At 45.5% G+C, this 9,612-nt stretch overlaps 1 pseudogene; it reads left to right on the top strand.

Moving 5' to 3' along the window:
* The first annotated feature begins 849 nt into the window (after positions 1-849).
* Positions 850-9,151, top strand: LOC122433099 (annotated as a pseudogene).
* Positions 9,152-9,612: the final 461 nt, after the last annotated feature.

Raw genomic sequence — 9,612 nt, 5'->3', positions numbered from 1 at the left:
AGAGAACTAAGGAAGGGAGGTATCTGTCCCTGTAGAACTCAGGCTTTCTCCCCACACATTATAAAGATCCAAGCCATCTCTGTAAGTGAGAATCTTCTGGTTCTTGACCTATCTTGTAAAACTGAGGGACTGCAGTGCTCAGTCAACTGTGGGAACTTTGGTTGCATCTCAGCGTCTAGCTTGCACCTCTCACAAAGCAGATTAATAAGACAAAACTGCCTTTGTGAAAATTACTCTTATTTAAAATGGAATCAGAGCTCAAAAGAGCAGGTATCATGCCCCACCTCTAGACACCAACTGCATCAGCAACAGGAAGAAGGTTTACTTTTCTACCCACCAGAAGAATTTCTCCTGGCCCAGCAAAAGACCTGCCAATGGGAGACTGTCAAAATTCAGCCAATGAAAACCCACTACACTAACTTCCATTTTCCTCCTTTGGATTCTTGAGTCACGTTCGCCAGACTTGCTAACGGTTGCGACTTGACATATTCCAACCCTAAATTGTCCCCAAATTAATTTTTCTTACAAAGTAACAGGCTATTTTATTGTTTTAGGTAAACACCAGGTACTGGAGGAGGCTATGAGAAGCGGGGGGGGGGCCCAGCTCGGGTACCGGCAGGGACGGGGGCCGCACCCGGCGGGACGATGTGTTACCGCCCGCCACCCGCAGCAACGGAGGAAGAAGTGGCCGCGAGAGGACGGCACCCACGCAGGGACACCAGGCTCCACGGGCCTGAGACTTCGCGGCGTTAACTCTTTCCTGCCGACCGGCTGCCCTCTGAGTTGCGGCCGTGATAAAGCAATGAGCGGTGCGGAGCCCTCTCCGGAAGTACGTCACGTCCCCTTCCGGTTGGGCGGGTTTTCCGGCGCCGGGGAACCAAAGTGGAACCCGGCTTTCCCCTCTTCCGCCCGCTCCTAGCCTGCGAGTGGCGCGCTAGGCGGCGGAGTTGGGGCTGTCCACCTCACAGCCGTTGTTAGACGGAAGGCGACTTGCGGTTGAGCCCTGGAAAGTGGGAGCGGCTTCTGAGAAGCCAGGCCGTCTGAGGTAACTTAGAGGCGGCTTCCAGTTCGGCACCGGCTCCGAAGCCGCCGAGAGACGCCCGCCGCTGCTCTGCAGCCGGGGGCGTTTGCGAGCCGGGCAGAGGACTGACCCGGGCTAGGCCCGCCTTCAGCCTCCTGAGGCTGCTTTCTGCACTCCTTGCGCGGGTGGCGCCCTGTGCCGCGCAGCTGGAGGCCTCTCGGATACTGCCCGTAGGCCCAGTGCTCGCGGGCGCGCCCCGAGTCGTGTCCACTTTGCTGCCTCCACCGGTGTTTCCTTTACTGGCTGATGTGACCGCGGGAGAAACGAGAGGCCCAGGCTCAGAGATCAGCTTCCGTGTTGTGAAAGCCTGTTTAGTGTCCCGTGCGTACCCTGAGCCGGCCGGCCATCGGGAGCCGGCCGTTTTGGATACCGTGGCTTCCTGGGCAGAATTTCTGTGCCCTTTCTGCTGGTCATCTCAGGGAAAGTGAGACAGACAGCTCTTTCCCCACCCCCACCAGCATCGCTTAGAGGTCTAAAGGACCCTGGGAGAATCTGAAAGGAATCAGTAGCAATTGAATGTAATTACCACTCACGTGGGCTTCTTTTTTAAAATCTCTTGACTGTGTTGGGTCTTTGCAGCGTGCGGGCTCTTTGTAGCCGGTGGGGTTTCCCTAGTTACCTGCTAGACTCACTTGCCCTGGGGCGTGTGCTATCTTAGTTCCCTGAGCAGGGATCAAATCCACGTCCCCCGCAGTGGAAGGCGGATTCTTAACCCCTGGACCACAGGGAAGTCTCACCACTTGACATTTGAATAAACAGTTTGTGAACAAGGGTCAGCTGTAGTTTTTTCCTAGGTCAAAAGAAATTTAAAATACGGATATAAATCTTCTACATAGTGTTTTTTATATGTCTTGCAAAGAAGTGCCAAAATAAATGTTGAATAACTAGTTATTGAGGGATGCTTTTTCAGAAGAATAAGGCTCCGTTTTCCTAATTACTTACTTTCCACTCTGGTCTCATTGTTGCAGCTCTCCTACCAGTTTTGATACAATGGAAAGGAGCACCTCAAAAGGTCCAGGAAGTGAAGGCTTTCATCTTCCCAGAAGGATAAAGGTTATAGAAGTTGTATCCTCTTACAAAGACAGACTAGGACAATATGTTAAAATTTAAGGCAAACTCAGAATATTCTCCTGATCTTTCCTTAACAATAGAGGATGACATAGGAAGTTTTTCAGTTAAATCTTTGGATAATCCCCAAACTCCTTGCAGCCAGTGGGTATTAGTTTTCTCACCCATATACCTCTCCTGATTATTTTTTTTAAAGGCAAAGTGATTTATTGGAATTTGTCTTCAGTAAGCTATGCTGTATTAAGTTGAATAATAGAAAAACATAGCCCTGGCAGTTGGTTTTTAAAGTTCATCTTTCTCATTATAACTAGCAGGTAGTAAAGTTCATGTGACAGCATCTTACTGACATGCACTTTTTTCTGCCCTGAATGCCTTAGGAAGAAGATTGTTTTATTGATTTTGTTCCAGACCAGACTGGGCCTCAGTTGTCAGACCTGGAGCTGGTGCTGTATCCAGCACAGGAGCAGAATTATTCCTAGATCAGAATGATGACAGTAGATCTGAAGGTGTGTAAGTACTTGAACGCTCATTCAGAGCTCTTTGGGAGACCAAGGGACCTGTGGTAGAGAACTCCAGTCAGCATAAGAAACTTGGCCCACAGATGGACAGTATCAGTCCTGAGAGGTCTCACCAGCACTTCCAGAACTTCCTCTATCATGAAGCAGCTGGACCCCGGGAGGCTGGTGACCAGCTCCAGGAATTATGCCGTCGGTGGCTGAGGCCAGAGATTCATTCAAAAGAGCAGATCTTGGAACTTGTGGTGCTAGAGCAGTTCCTGACCATTCTGCCGGGGGACACCCATACCCTCATAAAGAAGCACCATCCACAGAGCATCGAGGAGGCTGTGGTCCTGGTAGAACACTTGCAGAGCGAAACTGGCCAAACAAGGAATGGGGTGAGGAGAAAGATTCTTGATGTGCAGTGAAATAGAGTGAAGGTGCATATATTGGGGCAGTTAATTGGGAGAAAAAATGGATTAGGTCACTATTGTATTGTTCCTTTAGCACTTGTGAAGCAGGACCTGAAAGCACAGACCTGCAGCCTTAGTCAGCCCATAGGATTCAGAGATCCTGGCAGAGACTTCCCTGGCCTTACGGACAGAGTTGAGTTTTGCTGTCTTTGGAGCCAGGCTGTGTTGAGGGTAATGAGCCTCGTCTGGCTTGGTCAAGGAGATGGACCTTAAATTCTTAGAAACAAACAAAAGGCACTAAGGAGCTGGAGAGTTCAGGGCAGATCAGAAAAGAAAGGACTCTGAGAGACCAAAGGAGAGCGAAGACGTGACAGAGAAGGAAGAAACCGAACAACTAGGTGACGACTGCCCAGGAAGGGGAAAAAGTAGAAAGAACACAGGGAAAGAAAGATTTGAAATCCCAACAGAGTAGCTGAGAGAAGAAAGACCCTGAAGGATAGTGTCCTCTGTACCATAGGCGAGAGCCTCCACTGCCCTCTGTCAGTGGTTGTTCCTGGCTCTGCTCTGAGTGGGGATCCAGGACACGCCCTTGGGCAGGTGACAGCTCACCAGCTGGCCTCAGGCCCACTGTGAATACCAGGAGGGCACATGTTTTGTATCAAAATTATTTGGGGATAGGACAGAGCCATCACTCTTACCCGCTTTTTTCTCCGTTTCATCCCCATTGTCTGTGAGAATCTTCCCTGACCATGTGGAAAATCTGGTTGACAGGACAACTTTTAAATTCAATTCCTTAATCTTTTGAGAGAATTAGAAGACAGGAAACCACTAAGGCAAGGATCTAAGTTGGGAGAGAAAGCCTGTCAAGGCAGCACGAGAACAGGTGGCCTGTGCAACCCTGTTAGTGGGCCGAACTGGGCTGAATTCAGAGGGTGGGACTGCTGTCTTGGAGAGCTGGCAGTAACCACCCTTTTCTGGTTTCTCCCAATTTTCCATGTTTTATGGATAGTTCTTGTGGAAAATTGGTAGCTGGTATCTCTAGGTCTTTGTGTCATTTCCTTCAGTGTCTCCCTTTTGCCCCACAGTCTGCACTCTGCTTTTCCCTCCCTCTCCCATCAAGCCCAAACCAAAAGTCAGTTCTGTGGTAACAAGTATGGGGGTTATTTCTAGGTTGCAGTCCAGGAGCTGGGAAAAGAGGCAGTGCTCTTGGGAGAAGCAGCAGAGGCCCCAGGCTTCCAGCTGAAGCCAGCAGAGTCCCAGCCAGTGGGCATGTCCCGGGAGGAAGAAGTTTGGAATATACACCAGGGTCTACAAGAGCCACTGAGCAGGAATACCCACAAAGAACCTGAGCCCGTATGTGAGAGGGGTAAGGATCTTCATGTTACTTTTCTTCTCTTGGGAGGTGGGATATAATTTAAGCCAGAATGTGTGAGCACTTTCTGGTTACCCTGCCCTGTGGATCTACTAATGGAGCTATATTAGCAATTAGGATGCCCCCCAGGTGGCGGTAGAATAGGTCATGTGGGGTCGAGGGTGGGGGTTGGCCTAAGATACAGAAATCTCCAAACCACAGAACTCTGGTAATGATACTGGGAACTCAGTTCTTTAGAAAAGTAGAGGTTGGGCTCACCTGTCCTTGTAAAAACGAAGGAATTAAGGGGTTATCAGTGACAAAATGTGAATAAAATTGTGTACAGGCAAAAAGTCATAATTTAAAAAATGCTAAAGCAACATTTCTTACTGTACACTAGATTCCCTGAGTATTTTGTTCTCAGTTCATGTCATGACAGGATAACAGGTTTTTTCCTTTCATAAATTTGCTCAAGATTAGGGAACCTGTTTTAGGGGCTGGTAGTCAATGGTTTTTATTTACAAAGAGAGAGCCATTTCTAGACACCACACAAACTTGTAAAGGTATCTCATCAATCCTGAAAACATGGGAATCTTTTACATTTTGGAAATGAGCCTAGTATATTTAGAAACAGAAGTAAGAGAAATTTCCGTGGTACTTTTTCACCCACAGTGGTACCTACTTACCAGATCCTAGCCCTTCCTGAGCAAGCAAACACCAAAGACTGGACAGTGGCACCTGAGTTCATCTTGCCTGAGTCCCAGGTGGGCTGTGCTTTTCAGCTTCTTGGGGCTGCTTTTCCCTGCTGTCCATGACCCACCCTGCCCAGCAGGTGTTCAAGAGCATGTTAACTCAGATGATCTCCCACACTCTCTGGGTACCTTCTGGGCTGTTTACTGATCCCTTCCCTCTTTCTTTTCTGCCTCCTCACTTTAAAAAGTATCATGTGTTGTTCCTTTAATATCTGGCTAACAAATGGCCAGATGGTTGGACTGTCTTTGAAGTGGCAAGTTCTGAGTTAAAGCCATTCTCTTCTTTAGAGTTTGTTGACATTTGAGGAAGTGGCCATATACTTTTCCCAGGAAGAATGGGAACTACTGGATCCCACTCAGAAGGCCCTCTACAATGACGTAATGCATGAAAACTATGAGACTGTCGTCTCTCTAGGTAAAGATTCTCCTCTTCCCTTTGCATAGGAATGGACTAATCTGTCATATTCTTGGTTTACTTTTACCCCCATGAGAGAGTCTCTGTTTCAGTAGCTCGTTGATTCTCAGATAGTGGTTCATCACGGGATAGGTGTATCCAGATCCCGTGAGCTTCTGCCAAGTTCACATGTTCATTTCTTATCCAAAATTTTTGTTCCCTTCAAATCTGCTTTGCTCTAATCTCTCCTGTCTCCCTGAAAGATATAACCATTAACCTAAAGTTCAGGCCAGAAAACCCCTGGATCATGTTGCCATCACACCCCACTACTAACACATCGCTGATCATTTTGGCTCCACAATCACAGTGTAGTTTGAATTGGATCATGTCTCACCCTCTTGCACTGTTCGCATCCTCATCTCAGCCACAAGGTTCACCTCAGTACTTTCTTACTGGCACCCATTGCCACCACTCCTGCTCTCCCACACTGTTTTCCACACAGCAGCCAGTCTTTTAAAAACCTAATCATGGGGAATTTTCCTGGCTGTCCATTGGTTAGGGCTTCTCATTTTCAATGCCAAGAGTGTGGCTTCAATCCCTGGTTATGGAATTAATATCCCCAAAGCTGCATGACCCGGCCAAAAAAAAAAAAAGCCTAATCAGATCATGATATTTTCTGCTTAAAAATCTGTCATAGGAGAAGGAAATGGCAACCCACTCCAGTATTCTTGCCTGGAAAAGTCCATGGACAGAGGAGCCTGGCAGGCTGCAGTCCATGGGGTTATATGACTGAGTATGCGTGCATGAGGGTAGAGGGAGAGGGGTTGGTAGCAATAAACTGGTAGAACTTTTAACAACAACAACAAAAGAACAACCTATGATAACTTCTCAATATATTCAGTATTAGAACCAAATTCCTTACCACGGCCCCCAGGATCCTCCAAGGTGTGACTTCTCATCTTCCTGCTGTCATCTCTTGCCACTCGTGCTCTTGCTCTGGCCTCTTTGTGTGTGTGTGTGTGTGTGTGTGTGTGTGTGTGTGTGTATGTAATAAAGTTTTATTAAAATATAAAGGAGATAGAGAAAGCTTCTGACATAGACATCAGAAGGAGGCAGAAGGAGTACCCCCTTGCTAGTGTTAGCAATGGAGTTATATACTCCCCATCGAATCCAAAGAATGTCTCGAGGTTGTAAAGACCTCACCAGACCTACTCCCATAATTTACATTTTAAGTTAACAGGATTAGCCAGAAGGTTTAATCCAGAGACTGTCCTCAGGCAGGATACATTACTGTTATATAATCCTAAGGAATGTAGAGGGAAAAAAGTTTGTCCTTTCTTCCTCCTTGAGAATTCCAGACCCCTGTCTCCTTGGGGACCCCTAGACTTCTTATCAACCTGCCTAGGAAATGACTCTCATTCCCCTCTTTTCTTTTATGAGAATTATGTTGCCAAGGGAAAGGGGTGTTGTTTTCATTCCATAACTACTTCCTGCTGTTTAGGAGCATGGTCCCTAAATTGTTGAGGCAACATATTCTCCTAACCCTCATATTGAGGGTCTCTGATCCAGGGGCCCCAAGTAATAGTTGAAGGAGGCTGTGGCACTCATAGGAGCTTAGACAACCATTTGTAAATTTAAAGCTTTTAGACGGTAAGAAAACCCCATTATACAGTTACAGAAGTAAGGCAAAATAGTCATTAAACCAAGTTAAAATCAAAATGAAAAGTCACATTATGTCCATGGTTACATCAGTCCATCTTAAGGTTGTTAGATGTCATTGGTTTAAGAAGAAGCATCACATGCGATTGTTGTTGAAGGTATTTGCAGACTTAGAGAAAGTTTTTTCCTTGAAGTGGAGATGTCCACCACGGGAAGCCTTCCACTGATGAAGAGGGGAGCGCTCCGCAGACCCAGCAGTTAGACCGATTATGAAATGCAGTGTAGGAGTGAGCCTTGTCCTGAAGAATCCCGGACGAGCTCCCAAGATGGCAGGTTGTTGCTGAATCACACAAAGACGCTGGGATTCTTGGCCTCCGGAGGAGAAGAATTCAATCCGGGGCCAGAGACGAGGCTTGATCGCTCAGAGCTTTTGTGTAATAAATTTTTATTGAAGTATAAAGGAGATAGAGAAAGCTTCTGACATAGACATCAGACGGGGGCAGAAAGAGTACACCTGGCCTCTTTCTTCACTCTTGTCACCTTGCTGTTTCATGGACTTCAAGTGCTCATTTCTTTCTCTTACCCTCTGCCTGGTACACTTTTGTCACATGACAAAATTCACTTTAGGGTTCTGCTCAGATGTCATTTTCTAAAAGAAGCATTTCTCACAGCCTTGTCTAAAATAGCTTCACAGAAACAGAGTCTTAAATGTTCTCTTACCCTCCCTTAGTTTTCTTCAAAACATTTATCACTTCCTGACTTTTGTTTGTCTGTTGATGTTAGATTCTCTGACTCTGCATGAGAGGACAAGCTCCTTGGTATCAGGGGATTTGTCTTATTCTCCACTATGTCCCTGGCACATAGAGGGTGCCTGGTGCACCATAACCACTCAGTACATATTTATGGAATGATTGAGTGATGAATACTTTCCATACTTGGCAGTACAATTTGGAGTAATTTCGCTAAGTAATTCTTGTCTGTTTCCTCCACCTAGATGTGAACCAGTGAGCTATGGGAGTGGTGGAAATCTTTTCTAGCCCAGTGTTTGGTGCTTGAGAACTAAATAAAAAGTTAGTATAATGATGGCATGTATCATTTGTGCCTGATACATGCCCACTGATCTTCACATCAACTCCCCTAAACTGGTCTTACCCAGTATAAGTCTTCCCAAAGATGTCATATGTCATAGCACAGTCTGTGTTTCCTGCAGGCTCTGGAGTTAGGTTACACCTTAGCTGAATATGGAGAGTTGGTGTCAGAAGATGTGGAACTTGCACTGGATTCCCATCGATCTAGCTTAGGTTCATTTTTCAGTCTTGGCTTTTCATGCCCACTCACAAATGTAGTATAGTATAAACTTAATATTGGATATGAGAGTATCCATTTAACCATTCAGGGTGACAAACTGTTAGAGTATCTTTTGCTTTTCCTGAAGTAGTCTGGAATTAGTGAACCATTATTAGTTCTAGTCGTTGACCTCAGTTTTTTATTTCACAGCATTATTTGTGCTCCCCAAACCTAAAGTGATCTCCTGTTTAGACCAAGGGGAAGAGCCATATATTCAAGGATCTCCAGTGTTCAAAGACAATCCTGGAGAGCTGCTTTCAGGTAAATAATACCATGGAAAGAGGAGAAATGTGCCTAGATTAGGAACCTTTCCAAGGGCTTAACATTTTAAGATTCTACTTCTCTATATATATATTTTTTAAATCAGTGAATGTTGTGCTTTTCTTCTGTCCCCATCGTTATCTTGCTCTGACATACAGTAGACTGATTCTTATGTTTATTCCAACAGAGATAAAGCTGAAAAATGACATGGAAAATCATCAACCTATGTGTCTTTCTGACTTAGAAATACAAACACCAGGAGACATAGTATCAAAAAAAGCCAGTGTGAATGTTCATCAGAAAACAACAGGCAAAGAAAATCATGGTGATGAGCATAAGCTGGGGAAATGGCACCAAGATTTTCCAGTGAAGGAAAGAAAGAAATTTTGCAACTGGTGGGAGGAAGAGCTGCTGAAACTTATGGAGCTTCATAAGAAAGAACGTGCAACAGAGAAGCCTTTTAAATGTCAGGAATGTGGAAAAAGCTTCAGAGTTAGCTCTGACCTTATTAAGCACCAAAGAATTCACACTGAAGAGAAACCGTATAAATGTCAACAGTGTGATAAGAGGTTTAGATGGAGGTCAGATCTTAATAAGCACTTAACAACACACCAAGGAGTAAAACCATATAAATGCTCCTGGTGTGGGAAAAGCTTCAGTCAAAATTCACATCTCCACACACATCAAAGAACTCACACAGGAGAGAAGCCCTTTACATGTCATGAATGTGGAAAAAAATTCAGTCAAAATTCCCACCTTATTAAACACCGGAGAACCCATCTATAACAC

This window comes from Cervus canadensis, chromosome 32, assembly GCF_019320065.1.
Source record: "Cervus canadensis isolate Bull #8, Minnesota chromosome 32, ASM1932006v1, whole genome shotgun sequence".
Lineage (NCBI taxonomy): Eukaryota > Metazoa > Chordata > Mammalia > Artiodactyla > Cervidae > Cervus > Cervus canadensis.
The sequence above is the reverse complement of the archived record's forward strand: the minus strand, read 5'-3'. Positions and strand labels throughout refer to the sequence as shown.